The sequence below is a fragment of the Ambystoma mexicanum genome, chromosome 11 (genome assembly GCF_040938575.1).
Source record: "Ambystoma mexicanum isolate Mex_15411 chromosome 11, UKY_AmexF1_1, whole genome shotgun sequence".
NCBI classification, from domain to species: domain Eukaryota; kingdom Metazoa; phylum Chordata; class Amphibia; order Caudata; family Ambystomatidae; genus Ambystoma; species Ambystoma mexicanum.
Window position 1 is genome coordinate 267,153,042 of NC_090934.1, and position 20,072 is coordinate 267,173,113.

The 20,072-nt window shown below is 48.4% G+C and overlaps 1 protein-coding gene across 1 annotated transcript in view; it reads right to left on the reverse strand.

Moving 5' to 3' along the window:
• MECR (mitochondrial trans-2-enoyl-CoA reductase) overlaps positions 1–20,072 on the reverse strand; it is a 184,523-nt gene that overhangs the window by 117,184 nt on the left and 47,267 nt on the right. The gene's annotated exons all lie outside the window — the stretch shown is intronic.

Genomic DNA, 20,072 nt, shown 5'->3' on the forward strand with positions numbered 1-20,072 from the left:
CAGCGTTGCCTGTACACGAAACCTCTGATCAGCACAATACCCTTCTACTGTAGCAGGGGTCCCAAACATACCTGCCTCTGCACGTGAATATGGACATGCTGCATCCCCTGCTACACCAGGCAGGGTCTGTCAACTCTGTTTCATGCTATAGTTCCAAATTTGCACTAAACACTCTTTGCTATCCCAGTACCAAGACAGACACAGACGCACGCACACACACACACACACACAACCAAAGTGCTTTACTTTCCTGGGTCATCTTCTTCCCCTCCATTCCCACTACCATCCATTTCTTTGCCTCCCACTCCCCTAGTTTTATTTCTGGCAGCAATCTTGGGGTGATCTTTGAGTCTTCTCTCTCCTTTGCTCATATCACTAGCACTGTTCCATCCCGTCATTTTCATCTGTAATGCATATTCATTGCCTACCTTTCAAGCTGCTAAAGTGGCAAAACTTGTTTTTCCATAGCTCAGTTATCATTTTTAATATTATTCTTTCTAGCTATTCTGCAATGACCCCTGTTTGGAAAGGCCTTCACAAATCTTGCAAGAGGCCGAATTCCAGAGTGGGTCGGATCCATGGAAATAAACAATAAATACACATGGTTTTTCAGTGTGTGCAATGGAGGGGGAAGAGCGGGAGTCTGGTCTAAGGTGGAGGCATTTGAAAGTGTTGGCATGTATCCTTGGCGGCTTAGGGATCACCGTTTCAGGAGAACTACATTGCCTCGTCACAAAGCCTTATCCCTTTTTAGTGGGGCCATATGGGACAGTCACAGCTCGTCACTACCTTCTCAGTGAGCGCCTGTTGAACTATTTGTTTCTGATGTATTTGTATGTTATGTTAAAGGGAGGAATACAATTATGCAGGTTATTCCGTCTCGGAAAGGGTGGTCTGCTAAAAAACTTGACTCTGCATTGTCCCAGCAAAGATCAGTCACCTGTCCGTCTTGGGAAACAGTGCCCGGTGCAGACGAGTTTGATCTGCTGCATCAAACCACCAGGTCTTTGCATCACAGATTGACTTGAACTGCTGGACCATCGTGTCACATGCCCAACAATCAGTACTCGTTGGTTTGAACCATGCACAATCTTCAAACTACTCCTGCTGACCCTTATGATCACCATCAGAAGCCCCTTTAGACACTGTTGAAACTGCCAAACAGTGAAATCAGGTACTTTGAAGTGACCCTTTGCCCCTATTCCAACTTTTGGGGCACTACAGAAGGATCAAATCCCTTTTGTACCTTTTCCCTACAAGGCATATCCTTTTTTAATGCCTTGCTGCACTTCTTGCCAGGTTTTCTGTCCCTAAGTACGCAGAATGCTGAATAATTTCATTCTGCATTTCTCATTCTTTATGTGTGTGGGATTTTCATTTTGTTTTTGATAGTTAAATGTACTAACGACACGTGTAATTAAAGTAATTAAAGTATTTATTTGTATTGAACCTTGATTTGGACATTCTTTTTTGGAACTGGTGTACTATTGCTGTTTGGGTCACTACTGGCTTACATTCGCACCCCTTCTGAGAATAGAGCCTTCCCTCAGCCCATGTTACCACAAAGCAAAGGAGGTATCGCTCTTAGCTGTGCCTATATTTCATTTATGATTGGGATCAATGTTGGTTTGTAGAAGTGTGGGGACTGAGTAAGCATTTTAGCCGCTACTCATCCTTAATACTCCTGCAGCGCAGAAGTCATCTTATCATAATTACGCACTCCTGTCTATTTTCCTGACAGCCTGCTGCAGTGTTAAATCCTGTATGCCGGTCACAATCTACTTACAGATACTTACTGCTGGACATCTACACCTGAACTACTGTATGCCTAGTGGTTGCTCTAAGCTCATTGGGATTTGTGAAAAACAATATGGTCTTTTTTCCCCCTTCTCCCAAGCCGAGTGGAACCTTTTGGGAAGAATGCCAAAAGAGAACACAATTAGGCGAGACAGGGTCTTCTCCCTCCCCTATTCTAATGTCCTCACCCGATGTCCCCTGAGCTTTTGTAGGATGCCGTCTTTCTACCTTATCCGAAAGACCCATTCTATTTGAAACCCTTTCTGAAATATTTTCCACCACATTTTTCAAAACACTACAACTCCCTTAATCCTCACCCTTTCGACCCTATTGACATAACTGAAACAAGTAAGAACAAACTTGGAGCAATGGGGATTACCCACAGGAACTCAAGGGCCATTAGTTCCTATGGACCACCACCGTTTTTTGTCCCATTAACGAGGCCAGGCAGGATCAGGCACTCCACCCCAATCATCTACACATGCAACCCATTGACTCTCCCCACCAGGATAAAAGGCAGAGCAAGGCCAAGCACACGAGCAAGGTGAAAATGGCAACCGAAGCGAGCAAGACCAGCAGGACGGAAGGGCAGTAAAGTCCGGGAAGGCGATGTGACCATGGAAGCAGGGCAGACGGGACCAGAAAGCAAATTCAAGGCAGTGGTCCTACCAGCTGCGCGGTGAAGGTAGCTTCAGAATCCCAAAGGGGCAACTCCCTGCTACTGCTGAAGGTCACAGCGGTACCTCCTTCATGTGCAGTGTGAGGACATGAAAGGAGGCGAGCCGCGCTGGGTCAAAAGCCTTGACTAGACGGAAGGTCTTGATAAACTATCAGCCGCTGCCGGTGAGTGAAATGGGAGACACGCTTGTGTTGATAAATGAAAAGGACATTAACGTTTGAAGTGCTTGTTGGCTTGTCCGGAAACCGTGAGCAAAAGCACATTGTAGCAAGAATGAAGAATGCCGAGATTGTGCGTGTGAGAGAAGCCGTGTGCGTGTCAGAGAAGCTGCAAAAGAAATCTGAAGCACTTGAGAGTGTAACCGAGAAAGGACGTGAATAGTCCAAGTGGTCAACACAAGGGTAAAGTCAAGGGTACAAGTACCCCCTTGCACAGTCGAAAGTCTTTGACAAAGGTTGAAATGAAGTAGAATACTAACCCAAGGAATTATTAGCCCTGTGATGCTAAGAACTTCAGATACCAGAAGGCCTCAAGAAAGGAGGCCAGTTTAAACCTTTGAACTGTATCCAGTATTGTGGGCTGCGCGTAGGATGACAGCCGTGAGAAAGTGAAGTCTGATTGTTTTTTTTGATAACACGTTTTATTAGTTTTCAAAACAAACAAACAAGTACAAGCGCACTACAAATAAGAGGGCTTTTGGCTGACTTCCCCCCCAGAACATGCAAAATTTACAAATGAATCTTTATGTTACATAAGAACACACCCCATTTCTCTGTTATAGATCCGTCAGAGTCGCTGAGGTAAGTCCCAACACGTCTCTTCCATCAACCATTTTGAAATGTATTTCATTGGGCATCATCCCACCTCTGCCATACTTTTTGCACCTTTGTAGGGCACCCTCTGGCCGTGTATACCCTGCGCTCCATTGCAATACAAAGGTCTACATCTGTGACCCATTGGTCATAGCTCGGTGTCACTTCCGACCCCCACAGTTTGGCAATGTTCCTTTTGATTATTGCATTGGTAGTGAACAGAAACAGCTTTTTGTATCTTGACAGCTCAATTTCTTCCTCGATCCCCAGCAGGAGTAATTTTGGGTCTCTGGGAATCGTTTTGCCCATGACTGTCGGTAATGGTCTACAACATGCCTCCCAGAATTGCTGAATGTGGGTACACTCCCACAAAATGTGGAAGAAGCTACCTTCCTCAGTCCTACACCGCAGGCAGTTTGGGTCGTTTATCCTTCCCCATTTGCAGAGGGTTACCCTGGGATAGTATATCCTATGCAATATCTTTAGTTGAATCAGTCCAAGTCTCGACGATATGGCCACTTCCCTGGGGAACATTAATGTAGAGACCCATTCCTCTGGTAGTATGGTGCCCACGTCAGTTTCCCATTTGTTCTGTAACCCTGACAGTTCTGTTGTGCCGAAGGAGGTTATGGCACTGTACAATATTGATGTCAGTTTGTGGTTGATCCGTTCTGGGAACAGGTTTCGTTCTATTGGAGTGTATTCCGGCAGGGGGTTCATATCGGGGAGGCCGACCTGTTGTGCGTGGTGCAGTTGGGTGTAATGATATTGTTCTGTATGCGGGAGATCGAGACAGAGGGCCAACTCCGCAAACGAGATAATATTGCCTTCTTTCACGACATCTCCTATTGTTAGTGTCCCGTGCCGTGTCCAATTCGGCCATTTGGTGAGTGTGTATACTCCCTGGAGATTCTTGTTATTCCATAGTGGCTGTGCTTGGGACAGCTTATTTTCCCATCCCACAAATGTATGTGTATCTGCCCAAATCCAGGTCATGCGTGATTGCATGGTAGGAGTGGTCACTCGGGTATTCTTCTTGTATAAGAAATTCATGATGGGTTTCTCAGGAGTGTTTGCCTCTGGTGGTCTGTTATTTGGCGCAGTAGTGTCCCCATGCAGTTTATCATTTACGACTACCATTTGGCTGGCCCAGTAGTACGTCTGTAGTCGTGGAAGCCCGATTCCACCCTCGCATATGGCCCTCTGGAGGGTTGCGAGTGCTATGTGCGGGTGTCCCTCATTCTACAGCAGCCTCCGGAGTATTTTATCTATTTTTTTTATTCATTTAGTGAGATGTATAACAGGGCATTTTGTAGTATATATAGGAAGCAGGGGAGGGCCATCATTTTGTAGTCCTTTAGACTGTTCATAATTTGTATGCCCAGGTATCTGAACTCTTCCCTTTTGTTGAGACTTGAATGTCGTGTAGGCAGAAGAGTCCTCTGTCCCCAAATGCCACACAGAGAGAACTCAAAGTCACTCCCTGTGCGACCATTGAGGCCACAGGTGGAGATGGTCAACTCCGGAACCGCGAACCTCTGGGACCCCAATCCGCTGCAAGAAAATACTGATTAAGTACCAAGCAAATGACAGTAAATGACAGTGCCAAAATAACGTGAAAAGGTCCTACCAGAGGGATCAGGAGAAAGGCAATGAACCTATTAGGTAAGGGTCCGGGACTCACGTGGGCAGGTAGACTGTAGTCCCAATAATGACGTGAGAACCACCTGATGACAAGAACGTGGTTTGGTAGCTGTGGAGCTTGAAAGCAAGAAGTTCCAAAGAAGACCAGATACAAAAGGGAAATCTGTGTTGCAGTCCAAAGAGCAGTCCGAGTTCAAAACACAGGCAAATCCAACGTAACAAAGCCAGTAAGGTAATCCAAGCGAAGTCCAAGTAAGCAAACCGAGGTCAAAAATCCAATAAGAGTCAAGAAATCCAAAAGGAACACGTAGCGCCAAACAGGTTGCAAAGAACAGCTGTGAAGCAGCGAGTACAGGGAGAACCGTGTTTAAATACTCGCGCTTCTGGCATTACTTTCCGTCACATGACGTGCTGCCGCATCACATGAGTGGATCCCCGGGTCACGTGAGCACACAGCGCTGGTCACGTGAAGCAGAAGCATAGTAGCATTCCAGCGATAACCTAGGCGCCAAGGAAGCTGCCAATGCAAAAAAGGACGCAACCTGGAGAGCGTTCTGTTGCCGGTGAAGCGAGTCATCAGGAGGCCACGTGAGTGCCGGAGTGTGAAGGGGGAATAAGATGGGACAGAGGGAGCAGGGCGAGCTATAGTAATTCCAGAGTTCTGGGCAATGGCAGAGTGGCAGTATTAACAGGTGTGTGTACAAGGGAGGGTGTGACAGAGCCCCCCCTACCCCCAAAGGCCCACAACCCTGTGGGCAGGAAGGATGATCCCTGTGAAAACGAGCCACCAAGCGAGGAGCGTGGACATCAAAAGCAGGGACCCAGGACCTCTCCTCCAGACCATATCCAGTCCAATCCACCAGGTACTGCAAGAGCCCCCGGTAGATTCGGGAGTCCAAAATGCTAGAAATCTCATACATCCGGGGCCGACAGGGACACCGGGGCAGCAGGGGCGTGAAGACGGGAAGGACCAGGACAAGGCTTGAGGAGGGATACATGGAACACAGGGTGAATCCGCCAGGAGCACCAGACGGTAAGTAACAGGGTTGATCACCCGAGACACTACATAAGGACCCACAAAACGGGGCAAGACCTTCCTGCAACCCACCAACCACAAATGACGAGTAGAGAGCCAGACACGCGAACCCACCGAAAGAACAGGAGCCACCACACGCTTCTTGTCCGCCTGGGATTTCATGGATGCCTGAGCCTCACGGAGGGGTGCCGAGGTGCGGGCGTGAATAACAGACATATCCCCGATACAAGCAGTAGCGGCTGGATTGGAAGAGGCCATGATGTCGGGTATAGGCAGTACACGGGGATCTGGCCATACAAGACATAAAAGGGGGAGAACCCAGTGGAGGCATGAACCGCATTGTGTAAGCGAATTCAGCGTGACGGAGGGAATGCAACCAGGTGGATTTTTGTTGAAGTATCAGACACCGTAGGTACTGTTCCAAAGTCTGATTGACCCTTTCGGTCTGACCATCTGTCTCTGGATGGTAGGCCGAGGAATACCAGACATTGATACCCAACAGTTTGGTCAAGGCCCGCCAGAAGCGAAGGTGAACCGAGAACCCCTGTCCGACACCAGGACAGAAGGCAGACCAAATAGGCAAAACACAGAGTCAAAGAACATTCTGGCCATGGTAGGGGCGGAAGGAATACCCTTACAGGGGATGAATTGTGCCATCTTGGAAAAGGAGTCCACTATCACCCATATGGTATCAAAACCTTGCACCCTAGGGAGATCTGTAATAAAGTCCATGGACAAGGTATGCCAAGGCTTAGGGGGTACTGGTAGAGGAAGCAACAGACCCAGAGGACGTCCCCTACGGGGCTTACATGGAGTACATATGGAGCATGTGTTGACGTAAGAGTCCACGTCCTCTTCATGCCCGGCCACCAGCACCAATGCTGCAAGAGAGCTAACGTGCGTTGTTGGCCCGGGTTACCGTTCACAGGGGCATCATGCGACCACTCAAGGGCCATATTCCGCGTGTCTGCAGTGGGCAAAAACAAGCGATTCAAGACAAAGGGAAGGCCATCATGAATTACCGGATTCCATTCTGACAGCTCATTAGGATGAAGCGATACCCACTTCCTTACTGCATCCAGCAAGGGCATTGATGGTGTGCACAGACAGACTACCTTGGTGTTGTCTAATAGCGTGTCAGGGTAAACAGGCAGAGAAATTCCCCCAGGAGAATGTGACAAGGCATCGGCCTTCCCATGATCCGAACCAGAGCAATGACGTATCTGGAAATCGAATGCCGCAAAGAATAGATGCCACCTCACTTGTCTACTATTGAGGCATTTTAAGGAGGCTAGATCCTGCAGATTCTGGTAATCCGTGAAGACCGTGACCCAATGCTTGGTGCCCAAGAGATGATGCCGCCAAAGACGGAAAGCATCCATGACCGCCAGTAGTTCCTTCTCGGTCACGGTATAATGTGTTTTAGGGATGGTGAATTTGCGGGAGTGGAAAGCGACCGGGTGCATGCGGCCTGAGGATCGACAAGTCTGTGAAAGAACTGCACCTAAAGCAAAAGAAGAAGCATCCGCCTCAACTATAAACGGGAGATCTGGGTCAGGATGCTGAAGGACAGGGGCCATAGTGAACGCAGTCTTCCATGTTTCGAATGCGTTTTGGTGTGCATCTGTCCACAAATAGTGTGTATGAGGACTGGTCAGGGCAGTTAGGGGAGACACAATGGACGAGAAACCCGAGATGAAACGTCTATAGAAATGTGCAAATCCCAAGAACGATTGTAGTGCCTTTAGATTCGCAGGAACGGGCCGGTCTAAAACAGCTTTCACCTTAGAGTGATCCAAGGACAAGCCGGCAGGGGTGATGCAGAACCCAAGGAAATCCACACTGCTGACATGAAATTGGCATTTCTCTGGTTTGGCAAACAAAGAGTGTTTCTGTAATCGTGAAAGTACTTCACGGACATGGCGTACATGTTCATCTGGGGACTGAGAAAAGATTAGAATGTCATCAAGATATGCCACGACGAACACGTCCAAAATATTGCTTAGGATGTCATTCATGAACCTTTGGAACGTGGCAGGGGCATTTCACAGACCGAACGGCATGACTGTATATTTGAATAAGCCATACCGGGTACAGAAAGCGGTTTTCCATTCATCGCCGGAACGGACGCGGACCAAATTGTAGGCCCCACGCAGATCCAACTTAGTGAAAATGGTAGCATGTGCAAGGTGGTCGAGTAAAGGTGTAATGAGGGGAATGGGATACCGGTTCTTTCTTGTAATAGCATTAAGTCGCCGGTAATCCACACATGGGCGTAGGTCACCCTCTTTTTTTAGGGACAAAAAATATGGGACTCGCTGCAGGTGAGGTGGATGGGCGTGTGTCCCATCTTCAGGGCTTTTTGGATATAGTCTTTCAGAGCTAACTCCTCCGACGGTGAGAGGGAATAGATTCGTCCTGTGGGTATCGTGGTGTCAGGGAGTAGATCGATGGGGCAGTCGTATGGGCGATGTGGTGGTAAGACCTCAGAAGAACCACGATCAAACACATTCGCAAAGTCTTGGTATTCGGGGGGAATGCTCGTGGCCACTAGCCCCACTATGTGTTCTGAGGATGACTCTTGCGAGTCGGACACGGTTAATTGAGCAATTGCATGAGCCGGTTATCACTACAGGTATCTGTGGGTAGGCAGAAATTTTGACAAATTTCTGATTCGAAATTAACCAATCCTAACTTCCAGTCAATGAGTGGATTATGTTCCTGGAGCCAAGGAATTCCCAATATGAGACCAAACTGAGGCATGGTAATAAGGTCAAAACTTATAGTTTCTTTGTGTGTGGATTGGATTGTGAGTAACATGGGTGCCGTTTGTTGTTTAATCGGGCCAGACACCAGAGGGGTACCATCCACTGCCTGTACGGGTTCTGGTCTAGTCTTGGTCAAAAGAGGCAGATTTAGGGAATTAGCCAAGGCAATGTCAATGTAGTTACCTGTTGCCCCTGAGTCTATTATAATGGTGACAGGATGTGTAATAGTAGGTGTGGGGTGAAGTGTGGCCTGTACTTGAATAGGCCTAATGCGGCCAAAAGCAGGAATCGGGTTCGGGGTATGTTGAGAAGAGCTCGATCCCGTCCCCGGTTCTAAGATCGAGCTGTCCGAAAACCCTGAGTCTTGGTCTTTGGACGACGTGGGCACTCCTTCACAAAATGACCTAGACCACAATATTAACAGGCATTATCCACCCTCCTACGTTCTCTTTCCAGAGGGGAAATCGGGCTCCTAATTCCCCCTATTTGCATGGGTTCTGATGAGGTGTCAGAAGGAGAATGCGAAGTGGGGAGTGTGACTGAGTGAGCAAACCCAGCTTCTGCTCTCCTTTCGGACCTTCATGCATCTACCTGGAGGGCGAGGTCAACCAGATCTTGGAATGCTGTTGGTAATGAAGGGACCACTGACAAGGCGTCTTTCATGGGATTACTGAGACCCCTATAGAATACCACTGCCTTCTTATTTTCGGGCCAGGATGTTTCAGCGGACAATTGGTTAAAGCGAGTTATATACTCAATAAGGGAACCCTTACCCTGATTCAAATCCAGGAGCTCCAGGTCTCTCGACTGAACTTTATGTCTGGTGTCGAAGACCCTGGACATTTCCGTGACAAGAAGGTCAAAGTCATAGAGAGTGGAGCTATCGCTTTCCAAGAGGGGGTTGGCCCATGTTGCAGCAGTGCCTGCTAGATGAGAAAGGATAAATGCCGCCTTGGTAGTGGGATTCGGAAAAGCAAGGCGTCGACACAAAAAAAATGCAACTTGCACTGGTTTAGAAAGGTTCTAAATTTCGTGGGATCTCCATGATACCTTTCAGGAGCCGCTAAAGGAAACTGGGAAGGCAAAACAACAGGGACAGGATTTTGGGGCGATGGAGCTGGAGGTGGCGTGGGTTGAGAGACAGAGGGTGTATCCCCGAATTCTGTGTCTGGGGGCAATGGGTGTCTAATACTTTGCATGTGGTCAGGCCGCTGGTGGATGGCGGTATTAGCAGCAGCCATGTCTGCCCGTAGTACTGTGATGGCTTGGATTATAGCGGACATGGGATCTTCAACGTTTCCCTCCATTGCCTAGACGACAATATGGCTTCACAGTCTGTTGAGACTTGAATGTCATGTAGGCAGAAGAGTCCTCTGTCCCCAAATGCCACACAGAGAGAACTCAAAGTCACTCCCTGTGCGACCGTTGAGGCCACAGATGGAGATGGTCAACTCCGGAACCGCAAACCTCTGGGACCCCAATCCGCTGCAAGAAAATACTGATTAAGTACCAAGCAAATGACAGTAAATGACAGTGCCAAAATAATGTGAAAAAGGTCTTACCAGAGAGTTCTGGAGAAAGGCAATGAACCTATGAGGTAAGGGTCCGGGACTCACGTGGGCAGGTAGACTGTAGTCCCAATAATGACGTGAGAACCACCGGATGACAAGAACGTGGTTTGGTAGCTGTGGAGCTTGAAAGCAAGAAGTTCCAAAGAAGACCAGATGCAAAAGGGAAATCCGTGTTGCAGTCCAAAGAGCAGTCCGAGTTCAAAGCACAGACAAATCCAATGTAACAAAGCCAGTAAGGTAATCCAAGCGAAGTCCAAGTAAGCAAACCGAGGTCAAAAATCCAAAAAGAGTCAAGAAATCCAAAGGAACACGTAGCGCCAAACAGGTTGCAAAGAACAACTGTGAAGCAGCGAGTACAGGGAGAACCGTGTTTAAATACTAGCGCTTCTGGCATTACTTTCCGTCACATGACGTGCTGCCGCATCACGTGAGTGGATCCCCGGGTCACGTGAGCACACAGTGCTGGTCACGTGATGCGGAAGCATAGTAGCATTCCGGCGATAACCTAGGTGCCAAGGAAGCTGCCAATGCAAAAAAGGACGCAACCTGGAGAGCATTCTGTTGCGGGTGAAGCGTGCGCACGCGAGTCATCAGGAGGCCCACGTGAGTGCCGGAGTGTGAAGGGGGAATAAGATGGGACAGAGGGAGCGGGGCGAGCTATAGTAATTCCAGAGTTCTGGGCAATGGCAGGAGTGGCAGTATTAACCGGTGTGTGTACAAGGGAGGGTGTGACACCTTTCTACTTGATAAGGGCAATGGGGTGGAATTGCTTCCCCTTTCTGTCCTAATGGGAACAGTATGGATTTGGCCTAATTAACGCAAAGGCCGCTAAACGCTCCGTATCTCTCCAGTACTGTAGTCACTATAGGACAGGATCTTATTGGGTCTTTTAGGTATATAAGAAGGTCGTCTGCGTATAGGGATACTTTATCTTCCCAGGATTCCAACCAACGAAAGCCGCTCCATGTCCCTGTGTCTCTTAACACTATTGCGAGGGGTTCAATCGCTATCGCGAAGATCATGGCCGACAGTGGGAATCCCGGTCTCGTCCCTTTTCCCAATTCGAAGGGATTGGATATATAGCCGTTTACTTTTGTTACTGCTACCGGTGACTTGTACAGTAGTTTAACCCAGCTCATGAATTGTGGTCCGAAACCCATTCTCTGCATGATTTCCCAAATAGCTTCCCAATTGACTGAATCAAACGCTTTTTCGAAGTTCACAGCCAGTAATGCTAATGGGCCCTGAATTGTGGTCGCTTTCTCTAGTGCAGTGTGTAATCTATGTATATTTATACGTGTGGATCTTTGCGGCATAAATCCACATTGATCCGGGTGGATCAGGGAGGGTATGATCTGCTGAAGTCGGTTAGCTAGTGTTTTTGCTAGGATTTTGGTCTCGGTGTTAATGAGAGAGATGGTCCTGTAAGAGCTGCTTCTGTCTGGGGGTGTGTCTGCCTTGGGCAATAACACTATGGTAGCTTTCCTTAGGTCCGGAGGGAGACATCCTCCTCTACGTGAGGCTTCGAACATTTTGAATAGATGTGGCGTTATTACGTTTGGGCCTATTTTCTTCCATACTTCCACCGGGAAGCCATTAGGTCCCGGGGTTTTTCTAGATTGGAGGTCAGCTATGGCCATGGCTAGTTCATCTTCTGTGATATCTTGTTCTAACAGAGAAGTCCGGTCAGGGTTAAGAGTAGGAAAAGTGATTCCTGTTAGGATTGAAGTGTCCATAGGGGAGGTTGGCGTTTTATAGAGTTCAGCGTAATAATTAGCGAATCCTTACGCTATGTCCTGATCTGCTGTTATTAATATATCGTCATATGTCTTAATAGCCCTGACATGTCTGAGACCTTCATCCCTCCTTTCCAGCATTGCCAGCATTTTACTTGCCTTGTCTCCGGTTTCATACACCCTGGCTCGCATTGCTGCATGTGCCTGTTTGGCACTATCTAGGGCAACATTCTGAAGCTGTTTTTGTGCTAGCTATAGTGCGCGGTGTGACTCCGGTTGGTTTAGGGATAGGTGGGTTGCCTCCACCCTTTGTACACGTGCTTTAGCCTCCCTGAGCGACTCTAACTGTTTCCTCCTGTGAGCAGCAATCCAGGAAATAAGCTCCCCTCTTAGTACCGGCTAATATGCCTCCCATAGCACTGTCATACTTTCTATTGAAGCTATGTTCAATTCAAAATATGATTCTGTAGCTTTCTGGGCGTGCTCCACTAATTCATGGAAACCCAAATAATAATTATTTAGCCGCCAGGTGGGCGGCGGGGTCGGCCTGTTGGTGGTAAGTTCTATCATAAGGGGGGGAGTGGTCTGAGATGCCTCTGGGGAGCAGCTGTGCCTCGTTTGCTAGGTGTAGTTCGATCGCTGAGAGAAAGAAGTAGTCAAGCCTCAATAAGGAGGCATGTGCTCCAGAGTGAAATTAATATTCTCTTTCATCCGGGTGTAAGTGTCTCCACACGTCTTTCAGGCCCAGAGCATCAGTGTGCGAATATGTGTGCGATCAAGTTCTAGATTAATGACCTCATTAAAGTCTCGCCCTATTACCATCAGGTTCACGGGGTCTCCGGTGATTATGGGTGTTATGTTGTTAATTAGGGAGGTAAGCAGGGCTGGTGGCGCATAGACAGCCAGCATAGATGTGGGCCGTTCCCAGTGGGTCCCGGTGATATGTACGAATCTACCTCCTCTGTGACGGTATTTAGGTTGAAGGGCAGCTGTTTGTGTATTAGGACGAGTACTCCACGGGACCCCATCGAGAATCCAGCGTGCAGTGCTATGCAGTAATTAGTTCTTTTGAATAGGTTGCAGTTGGTGCCTGCTAGGTGCGTTTCAGTCAGAAACACCACATCTGGTGCATACCGATTCAATTGTTGTAGTACTAGTCGCCTCTTAATGCTACTGCCTAACCCGTTCACGTTCCATGTCATGATCCTGATTGATTTGGTGTTAGAGTGACAGGAACCCCTAATAGAGCTAACTGGTGGATGGGTGTGTCAGGGTGTGTTATACGCATCCTGCTATATTGCATTGCATTCCTACGGTGGGAGTCAGGCCCTGACCCTGAGCGCGCCTCACTTGTGCCCTGTACAATAAACCATACATACCAGAATTTAGGAAAAAAATCCCAACCTACCCCCCCACCCTACACTCCACTAAACTTGAAGTATCTGTCGCCCGAACAACATTTAACTGGTGCCAAAATGACAACCTGTTTACACTATAACAAACTTTCGATCGTAGCTCAGCTCCGTACTCTTTGAGCTTCGCAGTTTGCGTCAATGCACGGAGGCTAGGGCGCTCAGTACTCTTGGTTGCCCCTGCCTGTTGGCTACCTTGTTAAGGGGGGGGGGGGGGGGGCGGAGGAAATGGCACAGGTTTGGCCGCCAGCCAGTTTGTGCCTTGTGATACCTGCTTTTGTTTGAAGCAGGGGTTCCGTTATGTTCCAGCTTACGGCGATTATGTTATTTGCAAATATTGCCGTTTCTTATTATTCGTTCCCTTGCAGCGGTATTAGATCTTGTGGTTGCTGGGGTCTGATGTCTGGTGGTCTCTCTGGATGTGGTCTGTTGCGTTCATCCCGTTTTCTTTCTGGTGCTCCAATCGCCTTCTATGTGCCTTTCCGCCCAGTTCCATGCCTCCTTCGGGTCAGTAAAAAGAACTGTCGTGCCATTGTGGAAAATCTTGAGCTGGGCAGGGAAGATTAGGCCATATTTCGTACCCATGGTCTGCAATCGTTTTTTTAAGTGGATCAAAGGATTGGCGCGCTTTTTGCACTTCTCTGGTGAAGTCCGGGAAGAAAGCGATTTTAGAGCCATTGTAAGTGACGGTCCCTCTTGATCTTGCCATCTATAATACAGCATCTCTGTCCCTGCAATTTAGGAATCTTGCAATGACTGTGCGCGGTGGCGCCCCTGGTGTGACTTTGCCTGTTGGAATGCGGTGTGCTCGCTCAATGGAAAAGAATTTGGAAGAGGAATTCGCCATCGTAAGTGTCCGTAATCCACTCCTCAAGGAAAAGCTCCATGCTTGCTCCTTCTGACCTTTCGGGAAGGGCGAGAATGCGGATGTTGTTGCGCCTGGACCTTCCTTCCCTCTCATCCACTCTTGCTTCCAGGATTTTAATGCGATCTAACATCCCGGACATGCCTCGGTTGACTCCTCGTAGAGTGTCTTCAGTTTGTGAGATGCGTGCTTCGGCCACACCAGTTTGTGAGGTTAGCTTTTGGAGGTCATGTCTCAGTAGGGATACGTCAGCGCCAATACTGTCCATCTTCTTCTCTATTGATGTTCTGGAGCTGGCAATGGTGCTCACACATCTCTGCGGGAAATATCTTCCACGTTGTCAGGTTCAGTCGGTGCTGATCGCTCCGGTGAGCGAGACACCGGAGTGGTTGCGTATTGTTCCATTCTACTTTGTGTGGAGGTTTTCCTGGGTTTGTCCTTCCCAATATTGCCTTGCCGTCGTTGTATTGCTGGGCTCCCTTTCGATTCGTGGGTAGAATGGGTAGTATCGGCCCTCCGTTATGTTGCGGGATCCTGAGTTTGTTGTCTTTCTGGATCGTGGAGTCTCTTGGGAGGCAGATTGGGGCCTCGTTTTATTGTGACCACCATTGGGTAGGATGCTTATTGTTCACAAGTCTTTGCGCGCAGTTTTATACTAGGTGTTGTGTTCGTGCTTGTGTTGCCACTGCTTATTGCAACCCGTCCTTCTTTCCTAATTCTGAGTGTTCATGCTCCTAGCCCTTCCCCCACCGTGTGGTTCAGTAGCAGTGTGTAGCAAAAAGCGTGCACCAGGGCTCGCGCCACTCACGCCATCCAGGTTTGTCCGCTTTTATATTGGCGCCCAGTGCCCCATTTTCAAAGTTTGGAGAGAGAGTGAGCGGGTGGAGGGGGGGGTTCCCACTTCACCGTTTACCTCCATAGGAGTTGTATCCTCCAAGTTTGTACCATACAGCTTGTCAGAGGGGAGCACCTATGCAGTGTCACCTTACCCTTATTGAGTGGTGCTGGTATGATTAGTGCTGTGCTGTGTCGCGGGCTTTAGGGCCTGCAGAGTCTTTGGGGCCGCGCAAGTGGGATTGGGAAGCAGATCGGGGCTCACGTTTACTGCCGCCTCCCGTTTCTCTCCATCCCCTCTCCTTACCGCCGTTTACTGGTCGCGTCCTCCTGGTATGTTGGATGGGGTCTAGCAGGCGCTCTACACGTGGCGGAGCGTCCGCGAACGCATCATGGATCTTGACGGCTGGGTTCTGGCTCGCCTCAGCGTGACGGTGGTTGGTTCTTCTGTGGACGTATTTGTCGAATCTCTGGCGTTGAACTCTGTCACAGTCCAATCGGCAGTTTGATAATTAGCCCCAGTGTACTGGTGTTTATTGTCTTTTCCCTGCAGGTTGCTTTACCCTAGGTACAGATGTATGTACAGCGCGAGCATTGTGGTTTTTGGTATCAGTTTCTCCAGCGGGTCAGTGCTGCGGGTACCTCGGGCAAAGAACCGTGCCGTGAATGGTAAGGGCGGCGTTACCGCATAGCGCCAGGCAGGCAGTTCTCCAGTTCCTATTTTTCTTGGGAGAGGTGGTCGCATCAGATGCTCCATCCGAGCCCTGCACGCAGGAGCAGGTCGTATTGGTGCCAGTCGGTCCTTTTCACAGTACACTTATGCTGCGTATCATTAACTGTTCATTCCACTGCGTCATGCAGCACCCGGGGACACCCTGCAACGGCTGTCGGAGCCTTTTTTAAAAAATATCTGCGCTGTTGTCTGAGTGTGCGCTACACTTGCTTCGGGGGTCGCTTATGCCGAGGCAGGAGCGGACACGGTTCCGCCGAGATCCCGCAGGCTTCCTCAGTCGCCTATCCACCTCTTCCTCACGGAGTCAAGGGTGCCGGTGCACGTCTGCCTCTGTAGGCACGCCCAGCACCCAAATAAGAGGATGCTCGCAGCCACAATCTGTGTTTGTCGTCCCCAGTGCCACGGCAGTGGAGTCTGACCATTGGGGGCGCAGGATGTCCGTTTCAGCACGGCAGTTGCCGAAGGGCGCGCTGCCTTCTAGTTTGTCGCCCGGTGGCCATTTTGTTGGACTCTTTGAGTCCGCCCGCCGATCTTCCACCGAAAATATCTCGCTAGCGATACTGCGTTTCAAATCCACATTAAGGCGACACGTTGTTCAGGGGTTCCGCCGCTTGTGGATGTTGTTTTAGTGAACATAGCAACCCGAATTTACAGGATAAGATTAGGATCTAGCTGGCAGCCCCGAGGAATCACGTCCTCATTGCACGTTCGCTGGCCACACCCCCCAAAGTCTGATTGTTGAAAGTAAATGCATTTGCTAAAATATAACAGTTATTCGGCGAGACACGATCGCCTATCGGAAGTCTCTGTATTGAACTCACAGGTACTTTGAAGTGAAAGCGTGAAGGATTGCAAAGTAACAAGTGTGATGCTAGCAGTTTGAAGGCTTGTGCCCAATCGAGGGAAGCCAGAACTGCCTACAGAGGGAGGTTGGAGCCCAGAGGAGGGGGACCTGAGTGAATTGGTGAAAGTGCACCAAATATTTATTTTAAAAGACATTAAGAGCTCCTGAGTGTTATAAGCTAGTAGAACTGGTAAAGTTAACTGAACTGTGGTTTGAAAGATACAGTTAAACCTGACGGGCGGACGCCAAGTTAAAGAAAGGGAAGGTGAATCCTGCATTTTGATAAAGTGGCTGAACAGGGGTGTAAAGACGTTGGTGAACCCAACAAAGGGGTATATCGAGAAAGCCGAGGAAGAGGGAAATCCTGCATGGTGAGAGCTTGGGAAAAATCTTGCGATGTCAAGCAAAAGACATTGATTCGAGGGATCCTGCCTTTTCTGAAGAAACTGCTTCCTGATGCCGATAGACTCAAGGGGTGCTTACAGTCATGCCATTGTTCCACCCTGTTCCCTGATGTAACTTGGGGAAAGGAGTGCACTAGTTCAGGAGTCCCGAACTACCGAAAACCTTTTGTTGGACATTTAATTGTGTACTACACTCTGTTATACATATCATTGTCCCACAGCCTTTATGTTATATAGAGCAAGGATTTGGCAATAGGTTTATTAGTATAGGCCATTTTGTTTTGACATGACACCACTAGGACAGTGTTATCTTTATATTTACTTTGATGGTTGTAGCTTGCTCCCAACTTAGATTTAGGTTTAGATTAGGCTTTTTTCTCACCCACATACTGTTCAATAAATACCCGTGGATTGTACTCATTGTGTCTGTTGTACCTCTAATAACCATGCTTTCCTTACATATTGAATGGCGATTTTCAGATCCTGGCCTGTTCCTTATCTACACTCCTCTCTGACTCCTTGGTATTGTTTTATCAGTTGCCTTGTTCGAAGGCCAAACGCCTGATCCCCTACATGGACTGTTCAAGGGTTCAAAATTCAGCCTGACGATCATGTTATCTGCTTCTTTGTCTATCCTCCTTCCTGGCTATTTTAGTGCAGCCTGTCTGACCTTTTACCAATTCAAGCCCTACCGATACTTCTGTTTCTTTTCATGCCTCGACCATATTTGTTCCATTTGGTTTCTCCTTTCTACATTCTCCTGTGTGGCTTTTCCTCGTTGTCCCTTCCTTCTGTGCCAGCTCTTCCTTTTCTACCCTGGAGGACCTCCAGGGCTAAAGAACTTGTTAACTTGTTATCGGACTCTGGGATACTGGATTTTGTTTCCTTGGATTGTGGCTCGACTGTGTCTTGGGTGTCTCATAGTGCTCCCTCTTGCTGTACAGGTCACCTTGTTCCCAGAATATTTTATTTTTGGCTGCATCATCTTGCCAACGTGGTGGTCTGGTCTATGGCCCTTGGGTAGGATAGGACACTTAGGTTTTGTGTACATCACTGACCCCTCTAAGGGTACGATGGTTAGTACACCGGAGGTGGTCCGGAAGTGGCTGTTAGGCTGTGGACTTTTCTCTACCTGACTCTGAAGGCTTGCGTAGATACACTTGTGTATGAAATATCATATTATCTCAACAAGCAGCACCATAGCTCCGCCCCTCCTGTTAGCAACCCCATAAGAGATCAGCGCGCACCGGGAAGTGGCCTGGAAGTGGCTGTTAGGCTGTGGACTTTGCTCTACCTGACACTTAGGCTTGCGTGGATATTATCTTTACAAGGTGTGCAGCGCCCTTTCTGAAGCTTCTTACCATCATGGACACTGGGTTGTACTATTAAGAACTATATTGTATTCCTTTGAGTGGCCACATTTGATTAACTTTCTCTTGCAGCGGCACCATAGCTCCGCTCCTCCTCTTAGCAACACCATAAGAGGTCTGTTGTGCGTGCACCAGTGAGCTCGCACTGGGAAGTGGCCCAGAAGTGGCTATTAGGCTGTTGAGCTGTGCAGCTGTACGGTCACAGTCTATTGGTGGCTTTTGTTAGGTCTGCTTTCCGAGAGCATCGCTGTTGGGAATCTGCCGTTTAGTTCTTGCATTGTTGCTCTGACTTGCCGAAGCGCGAGTAAACATTCTGGTGTTATCTCACGTCTGCACCGTTCAACTCGAATTGAAAGAAATTATATTGTTGAACTGGTTTTCATGCAACATCAGTTTTGGTAAATTGAAATACTGATACAGTGGTAGCTGGACTCTAATTGTCCAATCACTGTGGAGGCAGCAAGTATACACATTGAAGAGTTTTGGTAATCAGATGTGTTTATCTAAGCATGTCCTCTTTATTTGGATTCCACTGTATTTTCTTCTGCTGCTAAAATGAAACTGAACCTCGGCTTGAGCACGAGCAAATACGGAGGTTGGGGTGTGGGGTGTATGATGATATTTTTCCCGCTCCTCTGGTCTTCAGTCCTGTGAAGAATACTATGAGGCGGACTCTGGCCATGCCTCTGCCCCATTCTCTGCCAGTTATGCTGTGGGTAACGAGGGGAGGTTCCCCCCGCCCCCCCTCGCTTAATAGACTATGTACAACCTACTATTGAGCCATCGCAGACATACAGCAAGCCTCACAGTAAAAGCATGGTGCCTGCTAGGGGGGCTGACTCCTCTTTCTTAGACACTCCTCCTATTTTCTCAGAGGGCGTAATTTCACTCATGGCCTTTCGCAATATGCTGTGGAACAGCTGGGTGAGGAGGAGCAGCAAGTGCCATCGGCACAGTGCCGGCTGAGGTGGGGGCACCATGGGAGGCTGAGGTGGTCTTAAGTGTGAATAAGTGGATTCTCAAGGAAATGTCGGAACATACCATTTGCTTAAGATCCATTTTGTCGGTATTGCTGGAAATAAAGTGTGCTGGTGGTATTTGTGCTTGTAGGTGTGAACATCCATGCATGCTAAACTCCATAGAAGGGTCTAATAGCCTTGTGGCGATAGGGTCCTCTGACCCACCCCGAGAGATTTTGGCAGAAATGATTCCAACTAATCTCACTCCAGCCGAGTGTGCCTGAATTAAACCGGGGGTTGGAGAAAAAGGGGATAGCTAGTAGTGCTGATGTAGCACCCCCACTAAAGCAGGCTCCTGCTAGAAAAGGAAAGAACAAAAAAAAAAAAAAAGAAAAAAAAAAAAAAAGAGACCAAAAAAAGAGACCACAGCTTCAATTTGAGAAAGGCGCAAACAGGCCGTCTCACAGATCTTGGAGAAACTATATAAGGGGAGATGCCCTAGCTATTCAGGGGCTGGAGGCGGAATCTGAGTTTGTTGGGGAGGAAATACCTGAACTTTGCCCTGCCTCCGACTCAATTTGCTCTGCTATGAAACACAAAGGAGCAAA